Below are 14,022 nucleotides of genomic sequence, written 5' to 3' on the forward strand. Positions count from 1 at the left end.
GGGACAAGGACATTGCGACACAGCCTGGGATCGATCCTGGGTCTGTAGTGACGCCTCTAGCACTGCGATACAGTGCCTTAGACCACTGCGCCACTCGGGAGGCCCCCAAAGTTAACTTGGTGAAAGCAACTTTGACAGCCATAAGTTGTGAATCATTTTGAATAAGATTCCACCAACCTTAGTCAACATTGGTTGATTAATTAATTAATAAATAACATTTTTCAAAACTAATCCGATCTGTTAGTATTTAGACTTATTACACCCTTTACTGAAATGGTTGTTCCAGTTTAGAGGGTTTCAGTAGACATGAAATTAGAGCTCTTTGCCCACGTACACCAGTGGTGTGTCTGGCATGGAAATAAGGATGCATAAGCAGTAAAGAACATACCTACTGTCAAATATGGTGGTAAATCTTGGATGTCTGCACTGATGGACTGCCCTCTTCAATTCAAACCACAGGTTTTCAATGGAGTTCAAGTCCTGAGGAGTAAGTTTCAGAAATCCCAATCTGCTAAACAAGCAATAACAAGTCTAGACCCGTTTAGGAAAAAAAGTATTTTAATGTATTCGGTAATGTTATACTTATCCAGATTTACCAGAGGGTTCAAATTGCAATGAGTTGGAGGCAAGACCGCTTTGTCAGCATAGCGGAGGCTTCATACATAGCCAAGGCTTCACACTTTTATGAGCAGGCTATAAATAGAATCCACGGTGGCAGGAAAAGGTTGGAATGAAGGCCAAACAGTCAGCCACCACAGACTAGATACATGGGGTCAGAAGGCAGTCATGGAGCAGTGAGCAGTTACCTACTCTGTCAGATTACTTTAGTTGCAGGTTTTGTGAAATCTGTGGTTCTTAAACACAATGGACACCCTCCATGCTGACTACATTGGAGAAGCATGCCAGATCTCACAATGCCTGAGTCTGCATATCAGCTAACCACATCATATGATATAGCAATTTGACGTGGCATGCAACCATTGGTTGATGCAATGCAACCAATAAGATACTCTAGGATCATAATTCTATATAAAGGTTTTGCCCCAAGGGAGTGCGAGGGCAAGTTGATCAGACACATTCATCCCACTCTGATGTCATCAGGGGTTCAAGAAGTGAAGCGGCAAGAAACCTTATTGTATTTGTTGGCGTTGGTTACTTCAATGTTGTGATTTTCATAGTTTCAGATGTAGAGTTCAACATGTAAATAGGAAGGGTGAAGTGGATTATGAACAGGTTCTGAAAGAAGAAACATTAACTACTTGAGGAAAGAAGGTTAACTAGAAAGTCAGTCTGTATGCCACATTATTGTAGCTATTAGAAAGCTGTTGGGGTGATTCCTCACCAAACTAGAACAACAAAATACAGATTTTTCTTTTTTTAATGATTTATGATATATATATATATATATATTTTTATTTAAACCTTAGAAGGGTCCTTTGGAGGAAGCATTTTTGACATATATTGGACATTATGTTAAAGCATAATTGAGGGAAAAAATATTAAAGTTGGAACATTTGTGACATTTAACGGCCCTGTTATGAGGTTCTCTGTAATGGCCACTGAATCGAACATGACAAGAGGCACGGAGTGTGTTGTTGACCTTGATTAAAATTGATTTGCAAATTCAAGTTGATCCTAATTGTTGTCATATTGGCTTAGTTGTGATGGTTAATTAATTTAACATTTATCAATACCAACTCAGGAAGCCGGTGGCCACCACCTTTTAATGTTTTGCTACACTGTGCCTAATGAACACAACCCTGGAGATCAAGGCTATTACCAAAGGCAGACAGGAACACTTCCCATTTTTCCCATAATTTAAATCAGTCTTCTAATTGTGAGACTGGATGTGAAGGGTTTAACTTCTAAACAGTGATCTTTGGTGGGGTCATCTAGTGGATTGGACTGTCACTTGTCCTGACTCTTCCAGAAGGCTTGGCTAGGAAGAGTCCCTGCTCCCCCAGAGACGCTTGTGATCCAACAGCTGCAGCTGAAGGGGAGTTCAGCGATTTCTGACACACCTGTTTCTGAACATGGACATATTGGGCTTGTAAATGATCTGTTGCTTTGGTACACTTCCTGTAACTCTGCCATCGACTGTATGGGATCAAATGTTAGTTTCAAGAACAGTTCAGCAGATGTGGTTAGATACCATTTCTATGACGCAGGGTCATGAATCAATCCCAAACTACTTTAGGCTGCATGTATTTCTGACACCCAGTTTTGGATCATGGCCATGTTTGGAGAAGGTTACTGACAGAAAGTAATACTTTTAGACTTGTCTGTCTAAAGATCTGTAAATCTTGCTGAAAAACACAACAGCTCCCCATTTGATCCAAGTGTTTCTCCTTGTAAATGTATTAGATTAATATTACATTTAGTCCTCCATTAACTTCACACTGCATGCTGAAAGGTGAATACCTCATACCTATACTGTAGACCACAGAGAGATCCAATTTTATACCTTTCTTTAACTAGGCAAGTCAATTAAGAACAAATTCTAATTGACAGCCTACCGGGGAACAGTTGGTTAACTGCCTTGTTCAGGGACAGAACAACAGATTTATACCTTGTCAGCTCTGGCATTCGATCCAGCAACCTTTCAGTTACTGTCCCAACGCTCTAACCACAAGGCTACCTGCCGCCCCCGATACAGTCCAGCACATTATGTTGACCTTATTAGTCGACCATGAGGTTCTCACATTGCTGACACCGTAATAGCTTTACAGAGAGGCATGTGATCTGGGAAATAAAATCTGAATTACCTGAGCCAAGCTTGGTTGTTTTTTGGATCCATGCCACAACTTGTGACATTTCATATCCAGATTTAGATTTGAACTGGCTGTGGGGTGTCTCAGCCAAACTCCTGTCTGCGGTGATAAACTACTTTGCGAGCACAGACAGTCATTTAAAGCACCCTTAACATGTATTGGATCAAGAGTTACTATCCGATACTCCCAAGGCCCTGCTAAAATACTTCAAATATGTACAATAACAGTTTTATAATGACAGTTTACTCAACTGCTTAATGACATCTCACAGTTAAAAAGGGGGCATGCAACTCCTGCTCTGGACAGCCCATCCACATGGTTTGCAGGCTCTTGTTCCATCCCAGCACTAACACAGAGGCTTCAGCTTAATCAGCTTGTTGTGAAGGGTCATGCCAATGAGGGGATTCGATCAAACTGGCCTGGGTTGCACCGAGCCATGGCCCGTCACATGACCGAGTGAAGCAAAAACCATCAAGCATTCTGCAGCAATACGCCATCCCATCTGGTTTGGGCTTAGTGGAACTATCCCAATGACCCAAAACACCTCCAGGCAGTGTAAGGTCTATTTGACCAAGAAGGAGAGTGATGGAGTTCTGCATCAGATGACCTGGCTTCCACAATCCCCCGACCTCAGCCAACAAGTGCTCAGCATATGTGGGAACTCCTTCAAGACTGTTGGAATAGCATTCCAGGTGAAGATGGTTGAGAGAATGCCAAGCGTGTGTAAAGCTGTCAAAGGCAAAGGGTGGCTACTTTGACGAATATAAAAAATGTTTTGATTTGTTTAACACTTTTTGGGTTGCTACATGATTCCATGTGTTATTTCATAGTTTTGATGTCTTCACTACTATTCTATGTAGAAAATAGTAAAAATAAAGAAAAACCCTTGAATGAGTAGGTTTGTCCAAACTGTTGACTGGTACTGTATATGTATATATTTTCAGCCAGCTCATCTGCTAAGCTGTTTACTTCAGACTGTAATAACAGTTTGAGGCAGCTATATCGCTGTCAGCAATATGAGTGGATAAGATTATTGAAATACTTGTATGGTGTAATATAAGTCCTAAGAATCCTACTGAACCATTTTATCCAACTGAAATGTGAGACAAATAAAATTGCCTCCAGAATCTCCAATATATCACACTGTAGATAAACACATTAAATTTAACAATTTTATGAGCTGTTATTGAAAGCCTAAATGTTTCTGTTCTAGCTTTAAAATATTAATTTAATATGGTTCCACTAAGGTGAAACAAGTTCTACAACTGCATCATCGAGAGCATCCTGACCGGTTGCATCACCGCCTGGTATGGCAACTAAACGTAAGGTGCTACAGAGGGTAGTGCGTACGGCCCAGTACATCACTGGGGCCAAGCTTCCTGCCATCCAGGACCTATATACTAGGCGATGTCAGAGGAAGGCCCAGCATTTTTTCAGACTCCAGTCACCAAAGTCATAGACTGTTCTCTGTTACAGCACAAGTGGTACCAGTGCGCCAAGTCTAAGTCCAAAAGGCTCTTTAACAGCTTCTACCCCCATGCCATAAAACTGTCGAACAATTAATCCAATTGGAGACGGCTACAGTGGCATATCCCATCCCTGCATTGAGGTTTGTTTTCTGACCCATCTGTCTTAATGTAACCATGATTGCGTTCTGACCCAACTGTTGTTCAATGTAACTGTAGGGTCAGTATCTTCTGCCAGCAATAACACCAAGCTCGCTAGCTACTACCAAAGGTGGTGGTAAATGCTCGCCAACTTCCTCTGTTAGCTAGCAAGCTTTTTTTTGTTACTAACACTAGATCAGTTATTGGCCCTCAGTACACGTTATTCCACCAATTTGGCTTTCACTGACGATTGATAATGGAAGCCAGGCTTTATTCACAATCATAAATAGTTCAACAGATCATAAACCCACCTTTTAAAATAGTCCTTGTCGTCAGTTGTTTAGCTGAGCAAGGACGTAAACTTCCGTTGTATTCTCGAATCAGAAGTGACGTTATATTTATGCTGTCATCAGTGAGCTAGCTATTACTGTAGGCAGTTAGCAACTGAACGGTTTTCAGTAAAAAAAGTATATGAAACATCTGCGAATTATATTCTTGATACATTGCTTCCCTAAGGACTACTGCCATTACCAGAACACTAGAGAATGAAATAGCTAAACACTATGAAAAGGCCTTGCTGATAGAGCAAGCTAACAATGCTAAGCTAGACAAATTCGCAGAGGTTTGTGGCTGTTTTGTTCGCTACAGTGCTGCTAACATCAGAAGTTGGCCATTTTTCTTGAATCCTGAAGTGGCAACATGTTCACAATACACAATTATCATCATGTCAGCTTCATTTCAATATATAATACTCAAACGCAACTCCAAAGCATTAAGATAAAGATCACATTATTTGTAAATTGTAACTGAAATGTAACTTGTGCTTTATCCCAACCCTCCCAAAGACACACATACATATAGGAGGATGGAGCAGAGGGCTACCATACTGGGCGCCCCTAGAGAAGTTGTTGGGGGGGGCACACACACACTACGTGCCTTGCTCATGGGCACAATAACAGACAATGGCATCTAGGATTCCATACCAGAAACCCTCCTGTAGGCAGTTCACTTCCGGCCAATCTTTTTTCCCCGTCAGACCTGGGATTCAAACTGGCAACCCTCCAGTAGCTGGCTCGCCTCTCTGACCACTACCTGCCGACCATTTGAATATTCTACTTTGATCCCCATGATTTGTATTACATAATATATAATGTGTACAACATGATACCCAGGTTTAAAAGGTTGTTACCCTATTCAATATAGAATGTTCTAAAACTCAAATTAGTCTTTCACCTCCAACATTTATTTACCTGTGAAACCCAGGATTACCATCATGCATTACCAGACATCCAGGCTTTATTACAGGACACTCAAGGTTTATAACATCTTACCAGGGTTGAAGTGGTAAAACAATCAATTAGGTAAATACTGAGCACTGATTGAGATGACCAGAGACAAGTAGTGTGATGGATAATACAAGAACCCCTGCTCTACTGTAGAATAACAGGTGAGGTGGGTAAATGCTATTTACATAAAAATATGGTGTGTTTACATGTTTTCCTTGTAGTTGACTTTCTTCTAATGCAGATGAACTCTGTCCGGTGTCAGGCCTGTGATTATTTTAACTGGTGTGTCTTCAAATTTGACGACCGACTGAACGCCTTCCCACACCGAGAGCAGTGGAACGGTTTCTCTCCTGTGTGTGTTAGCTGGTGTGTCTTTACCTTTTGAGAACTACTGAAACTTATCCAACATCGAGAGCATGGGTAAGGCTTCTCTCCTGTGTGAGTTAGATGTTGTTTCTTTAACGCTTCTGACTTAACTGACAAACTCTTCTCACACTGGGAGCAGTGGAAAGTCGTTGTGTTGTTCATGGTTTCCTGATGCTGTGGAACTTGGCTCACTGTCTGAACCTGGGTAGGAGCTTTCTCTCCTGTGGGAATATGAACAGATATTGTGTTAGAATCAGGAACAGAGCATTGAAGGGGGCATTAAAATACTTGATTCAAGCAGAAGCACAATAATAGCTTTAGAATCCCCTGTGGCCGCCAAGTCACCAATCTCTACGCCTGAACTTACCTGGGTCAGTGATACTATCTACTTCTTCCTCCTCTTCCTCTAGATCTGGAGCAGACACATTCCTGTTCTCCTTTTTTTCCCCCTTCACTCCTCTCTTCTCCACCTCCTCTTTCACTACCATCTCCTCATGCTCTTCTTTGACTGCTCTCTCCTCCTCTTGTTCTTCTTCTTTGACTGCTCTTTCCTCCACTTCTTCTTTGACTGCTCTTTCCTCCACCTCTTCTTCTTTGACTGCTCTCTTCTAAATTCCTCTCTCCTCCTCTTCAACAATCACATTGAGTTTCAGTGGTTGACTTGAGTCCTCCAGCTTCACTGAGACCATCTCTGGACCCCGCTGTGAGCTTCTCTGGGCTGGAACACCACAGCCTGAACCCGGGAACTGTATGGACTTGGGTACAGACATGGAAGGCTAGAGATGGATCCAAAAAAGAGGAAACACAACAAGTGAAAGGTGAATAAAATAAAAAATACTAGAACAGCTTAGCCATCTAATTAAAGAATAAACCATGCATGCACAATATTCCATCCTCGAGGAATTTACTAATAAATGTAGCTAGCTAGCTAACGTTGCTATAGCCATGACAATGTTAGCTAACGTTAGCAATTTTGAGTTTAAGCTCTGGGTTAGCTTTAGCTTACTGACAAACCCAAATCAAGCAGCGTGGCTTGGTTGGGTTGTTTCGGAGGACGTATGGCTCTCAACCTTCGCCTCTCCCGAGTCCGTACGGGAGTTGCAGCGATACCACGACATAAGGGGTAAAAAGAATGGACATTTTTACAAGTATCGACTGATACCGACCTCGAATTTTCCGGCGGCATTGATGGCCATGAAACACCTGTAACTGCCTTAAGAAAAATATAATTTACTTAAAGGACCCCCCCAGGCTAAGTTCCCACCACTATTACTAGGTAATTTCCTGTCCTAGAGAGGAAATGCAGATTTAGGTTCCATCTCCGAAGAATGAGGAAGGCTACTTATACATATTCACGGACTGGGAATTTCTAGGTGGAGCTGATTAAACATCAACAAACAGGAGCACTGACAACTGTCAGTGTAGTGTAGCTAGCTATCATGCTAACCTTCTCTAACTAGCTAACTGTTGTTTCTGGGGGTTTTGTTTTATTACACCTTATTCAAAATATTAGCCGGCTGGTTCTGGAGCTGGCTCTATGGCTGGTTCTGGAGCTGGCTCTATGGCTGGTTCTGGAGCTGGCTCTATGGCTGGTTCTGGAGCTGGCTCTATGGCTGGTTCTGGAGCTGGCTCTATGGCTGGTTCTGGAGCTGGCTCTATGGCTGGTTCTGGAGCTGGCACTATGGCTGGTTCTGGAGCTGGCTCTATGGCTGGTTCTGGAGCTGGCTCTATGGCTGGTTCTGGAGCTGGCTCTATGGCTGGTTCTGGAGCTGGCTCTATGGCTGGTTCTGGAGCTGGCTCTATGGCTGGTTCTGGAGCTGGCACTATGGCTGGTTCTGGAGCTGGCTCTATGGCTGGTTCTGGAGCTGGCACTATGGCTGGTTCTGGAGCTGGCACTATGGCTGGTTCTGGAGCTGGCTCTATGGCTGGTTCTGGAGCTGGCTCTATGGCTGGTTCTGGAGCTGGCTCTATGGCTGGTTCTGGAGCTGGCACTATGGCTGGTTCTGGAGCTGGCTCTATGGCTGGTTCTGGAGCTGGCTCTATGGCTGGTTCTGGAGCTGGCTCTATGGCTGGTTCTGGAGCTGGCACTATGGCTGGTTCTGGAGCTGGCACTATGGCTGGTTCTGGAGCTGGCTCTATGGCTGGTTCTGGAGCTGGCTCTATGGCTGGTTCTGGAGCTGGCTCTATGGCTGGTTCTGGAGCTGGCTCTATGGCTGGTTCTGGAGCTGGCTCTATGGCTGGTTCTGGAGGTGGCTCTATGGCTGGTTCTGGAGGTGGCTCTATGGCTGGTTCTGGAGGTGGCTCTACACACCACACCTCCAACTGGGGCCCCCGCTTGGCAATCTGAGTACTCAGACCAAGCCACCACACCTCCCACTGGGCCACCAGCTTGGCAATCTGAGTACTCAGACCAAGCCACCACACCTCCCACTGGGCCACCAGCTTGGCAATCTGAGTACTCAGACCAAGCCACCACACCTCCCACTGGGCCACCAGCTTGGCAATCTGAGTACTCAGACCAAGCCACCACACCTCCCACTGGGCCACCAGCTTGGCAATCTGAGTACTCAGACCAAACCACCACACCGACTGTGTTGGGCCAGTAACCGAAAGGTAGCTGAATCAAATCCCCGAGCTGACAAGGTAAAAATCTGTCGTTCTGCCCCTGAACAAGGCAGTTAACCCACTTTTCCCAGGTAGGCCGTCGTTGTAAATAAGAATTTGTTCTTAACTGACTTGCCTAGTTAAATAAAAAAGGTTAAATAAAACAGACGTCAGAGTATCGTCAGACCATCTTCTGCCAACTTGCTACCCATGGCCCGGCTAGTTGTCTGAATCGCCGTGACCGCAACCGACCTCACAACCCACTGGACCCTTTTGATGACCTGGCTAAGCATGCCTCTCCTTAATGTCAATATGCCTTGTCCATTGCTGTTCTGGTTTGTGTTTATTGGCTTATTTCACTGTAGAGCCTCTAGCCCTGCTATTATACCTTATCCAACCTCTCAGTTCCACCACCCACACATGCGATGACATCACCTGGTTTCAAAGATGTTTCTAGAGACAATATCTCTCTCATCATCACTCAATGCCTAGGTTTACCTCCACTGTATTCACATCCTACCATACCTTTGTCTGTACATTATACCTTGAAGCTATTTTATCACCCCAGAATCCTGCTCCTTTTACTCTCTGTTCCGGACGTCCTAGACGACCAATTCTCATAGCTTTTAGCCGTACCCTTATCCTACTCCTCCTCTGGCGATGTAGAGGTGAATCCAGGCCCAGCAGTGCCTAGCTCCACTCCTATTCCCCAGGCGCTCTCTTTTGATGACTTCTGTAATAGCCTTGGTTTCATGCATGTTAACATTAGAAGCCTCCTCCCTAAGTTTGTTTTATTCACTGCTTTAGCACACTCTGACAACCCGGTTGTCCTAGCCATGTCTGAATCCTGGCTTAGGAAGACCACCAAAAACTCTGAAATGTCCATCCCTAACTACAACATTTTCAGACAAGACAGAACAGCCAAAGGGGGCAGTGTTGCAATCTACTGCAGAGATAGCCTGCAGAGTTCTGTCCTACTATCCAGGTCTGTACCCAAACAATTTAAACTTCTACTTTTAAAAATTCACCTCTCTAAAAACAAGTCTCTCACCGTTGCCGCCTGCTATAGACCATCCTCTGCCCCCAGCTGTGCTCTGGACACCATATGTGAACTGATTGCCCCCCATCTATCTTCAGAGCTCATGCTGCTAGGTGACCTAAACTGGGACATGCTAAACATCCCAGCCACCCTACAATCTAAGCTTGATGCCCTCAATCTCAAACTAATTATCAATGAACCTACCAGGTACCACCCCAAAGCCGCAAACACGGGCACCCTCATAGATATCATCCTAACCAACTTGCCCTCTAAATACACCTCTGCTGTTTTCAACCAAGATCTCGGCGATCACTGCCTCATTGCCTGCATCCGTAATGGGTCAGTGGTCAAACGACCTCCACTCATCACTGTCAAACGCTCCCTGAAACACTTCAGCGAGCAGGCCTTTCTAATCGACCTGGCCCGGGTCACTTGGGTCCACGTTACCCACTGCAAGGAGGTATGTACACATATCCACTGCTGATCACACACAGAGTTAGGAGAAGAACCGAGTACCAACAGGGTCCGGGGGTTACCTCCTTAACGAAGAATTCCTATCCCGACCGTTCATCACTGTGTGTGCTCCTAGAGGTGAGTATGGGGTGGTACCAAGCAGAGAGACTAAGGGCAGGAGAGGGTTGACGGTTTTTGGGAAGAGTAGAGACTCTGAGCTGCATCATAGTCTAATCTTTCTGATACATTCAGATCCACCACCTACTGGTACTAATCATAGGATACCGTTGTCATTGAGAAGAAGTAGAAGATAAACTATATAATACACTGATGAGTGACATACAGAATAAGGAGTCAAAGAAGAACACGATGTAGAATTTAAGGTAAACATTAAACAATTTCCTGGGGAAGCAGACAACTGTACAGGAATTGGGGTTGGCCAGATTGAAGTACTCAGCCAACCCACCTCGGTTCACCTAAATTCCAGATGAATACCAGTGTTATAGATACAAGAATGGCACCGAGAACTAAGATGATTTTAATGGCTGAAAGTAATCGTTAATGTGACTGACTTAGGTTTGAAAGCACAGGAGAAAATGTGGAACCCCATAGCACCTATAACTGATGAAGGGTGGGCTAGTACCAGCAAAGGACGCATACGACAGAAATTACCACGAAGGGTGGTTAGCTTGCGCCCTGGGGTTATTGGTCCAACCAGTTCGAATTAGTTATCAGAGACCAGTTATAGGAGGCTAAAGAAGGCACAGGAAGAGTTTTGACCAGGATGGAAATAGCTTTGAATAGATGGATGCTATTGGCATCCTCAGGGAGGTTCCAGATGAATACAAAGTTATTAATCAAATATGTGTAGGCTTTAACACTACATTATTTTGGTAGTTGACAATAAATAAAAATGTGGATTGAATTAATGACATCTTTTATAATCAACAGAGATTCATGAATGAAACAGGGGATGCAGTAAAGAGGTTCTCTGACCAAATTATCCGCCACCTCCCTCATGACCTGGTAAAATAGACTGACTCTCGATAGGTTACAGGCAAAGAGGGCGGTGGAGGTATAATGATTAGGTTCATTACTGTACGTACATTTCTGATAACACAGCTCATCTTTGGGAAATGGAAAAGTGTTGCAAGAACTGTATTATGGGCTGCTTTCACTTGTATGGGTGTGTTTGGGTTGTGTGGTTGTTGTTTGGTCCCGTGTGTGAGAGGTTTAATCACCAGAAATCTAGAGAGATGGATAACGGAGCAGATGGTGAGATACGGACCGAGTCAAAGTTCAGACCAATGAGACGACAAGTACCTACCGCCGAGCCTGGTGGAGGATTCATTCAAATATGAGGAGCACATGTTAGATGAGACAATCTATTGGGATTCATGAATTAGTTTGAATTTGTGAAATTTCTGAATCCAATAGAAATAGAGGTGTTATAATGTATGTGAAATATCTAGCAAAACGGATGGATTGTAATGGAAATGATATGATTTTAAGTCTTATTGAGACATGACAAGCTATCTGCTGAGATGAAGGGTGTAGCAGGGGTAGGCGAGGGGAATTGGATGAATTTCTTTTTTGGCAAGTACACATCTATGGTGGTTACTGGAATTCTGACCCTAGTACTGGTGTTCCTATTATTGATATGTTGTACTGGCTGTATAATCCCTTGCATAAGAAAGTCTCTTACAGAAGTTGTCAGAGCAACCGGAATGATGCCTTTGATGGAATTGTCCCCGGAGAACACTAAATCCAGCTCTGGGCCAAAGATGGATCTGTCTGAGGACGATCCTTGTATTACTGTTGAGGAAGTGGTTGAATAAGGCGTATGCACAATAAATTCATATGTATTGAATGTAGTGGCAGGTGGATGAGAAGGTTTTAAGTTCTGGGACAAAGTGTCTGTCCCACACATGTTAGGTGTAGCCACTGTCACAAGAAGGTCTTCTTTCTATACGTTTTTGAAATTAATATGTTCTGAATTTATCCTGTGTACTATTTGTCTTTCCTGATGTGAGGGTTTGAAGTTCCTGGGTGGCTGATAGTCAACCTAGTACAAATTAGGTGTAGCCGGAAGGATGTGAGGGTTTTTTACTAATCATCTAATCATTAAAATGGAGATATACAAATTGTGTTGAGTGACACCCTAGGGGGTGTCAAAAGGGGGAATCTTAAATTTCCCTGAAATTTCTTATTGGAGTATGTTCACACCCCAAGGGGTGTGAAAAGGGGGATTGTTAGGGTTGAACTGGCTGTTTGTATGCATAACCTTTATAATATACCGGGGAAGCTATGCTACAATATTAAGTATATAAACTACGGATAAATCAACTGCTGAAGACAAGAAGAACTACAACCGGCGACAGGAAGTGCGTCACTAGGCTGGGACCAGCCTGCACGCCGACGATAGGAGGAGCAAGTTTAAACCAGGCTCCTCCTCCCTCTGACAGGCCAGCATTGAGCGGGAACTATCTCTGTCAGAGTATATAAGCGAGAACAATAGGATGTGTCGCTCTCTTCTCTGTCTGCCCTGCGTGGTGTCACAGCGAGACCGTATACGAACATCACATTTTCCATTTGTACTATCATTCTATTTATGAATTAAATAATCATTGCAAAACTAAGTTGCATGGTTTGTTTATATCCTAATACCAGATTCGAATTGACGCAACGTGACACAATGGATTAACGATTCACGTGTCATGACATTTTTGTCTTGATAACAAATCATGTGAATTTACAACACAGGTTCTTAAAGATAAACAAGTGATTGTTATGCTAGCTAGATAGCTGCCTTACAAACAGCAAGCCTAACGTTAGGTGTAGACCAAAGTGGTGTTGTGCGGTCAGTTTCTCCAGTTTGGCTCGAAGCTCCTCAATTTCTCTTACCTGCTCATGGTTTGACATTAGGGACATGTCCAGGGCTGCGGGTTCAGGGACTGCACAGTAATCATGGGTCTGGACCGGATCAGAGACGGCACAGTCCATAGGCAGCGCACCTTGTCCTTCATCTTCCTCAGTCGGAGGAGGTTTCAGTCTTCGTTCCCAAACACCAGGTCTCTTTTGAATGTGCCTGTTCCACGCGAAGACTGTAGGAACAACACCTCTTTTTAGGTATTGTCGCCCCCCAATTTTTCCCCCAACAAAGTCACTCTCGACGAAATGTGTAAAAAAAGTTGTCACGACGTAATGCCAAACCACTTTTTTCTGAGCTCTACATCGACCGGGAAACGATGGAAGCTCACAATACCATTATATCTTAAAGAAACTGAACAATGTTCATTAGCACCTCCTTCGCGGGGCTGTAATTTAAACCTAGTCATTGCGAACAATTTCAGTCAGAAATGCATCGACAACAGTTAGCTAGCTAGTAAGCTAATGATAAAAACAATAGCGGAAGTCACCCGGTAGGATGTAAAATAGAACGTGGGAGGCGGTATAATGCATAGAGCCTATTGGATATTGTTGACATGCTGATCGGATGCACGTGACAAAAATCTCACCACTAAATAATGCTGGCTGTATTTATTTTATTATTATTTTACCTTTAACTAGGCAAGTCAGTTAAGAACAACTTCTTATTTTCAATGGAAAGATTATGTTGGAAAGCTTGATCCTACCTAGATACTTGATTTTGAAAGTTGACAGCGCTTGTTGTTCTGGCTAGCTGCGTTGAGACTTCTTCTTCTGTGGATTTTATCATGCAGTTGGCAACCAACTTTAAGGCGCATTACCGCCACCAACTGGACTGGAGTGTGGACCAGAGACAGTGAAGGTCTAAATCCTACCCAATAATCTCTTCTCCCTAAGGAAACGAAATACATAATTAGATAGTATTTCCCTTGAAGATTTCCCCAGCAGTTCACTTAATCCTGGCTTTT

At 43.6% G+C, this 14,022-nt stretch overlaps 1 long non-coding RNA gene across 1 annotated transcript; it reads right to left on the reverse strand.

Moving 5' to 3' along the window:
• Nucleotides 1–5,599: 5,599 nt before the first annotated feature.
• On the reverse strand, nt 5,600–13,562 carry LOC115177987 (uncharacterized). The gene is made up of 3 exons (XR_003872530.1): nt 13,031–13,562; nt 6,398–6,806; nt 5,600–6,251 (listed from the first exon to the last, which is right to left on the reverse strand). It is a non-coding gene; the product is annotated as an uncharacterized LOC115177987 (long non-coding RNA).
• Between the last annotated feature and the right edge of the window lie 460 nt (nt 13,563–14,022).

The sequence above is a fragment of the Salmo trutta genome, chromosome 38 (genome assembly GCF_901001165.1).
Source record: "Salmo trutta chromosome 38, fSalTru1.1, whole genome shotgun sequence".
Lineage (NCBI taxonomy): Eukaryota > Metazoa > Chordata > Actinopteri > Salmoniformes > Salmonidae > Salmo > Salmo trutta.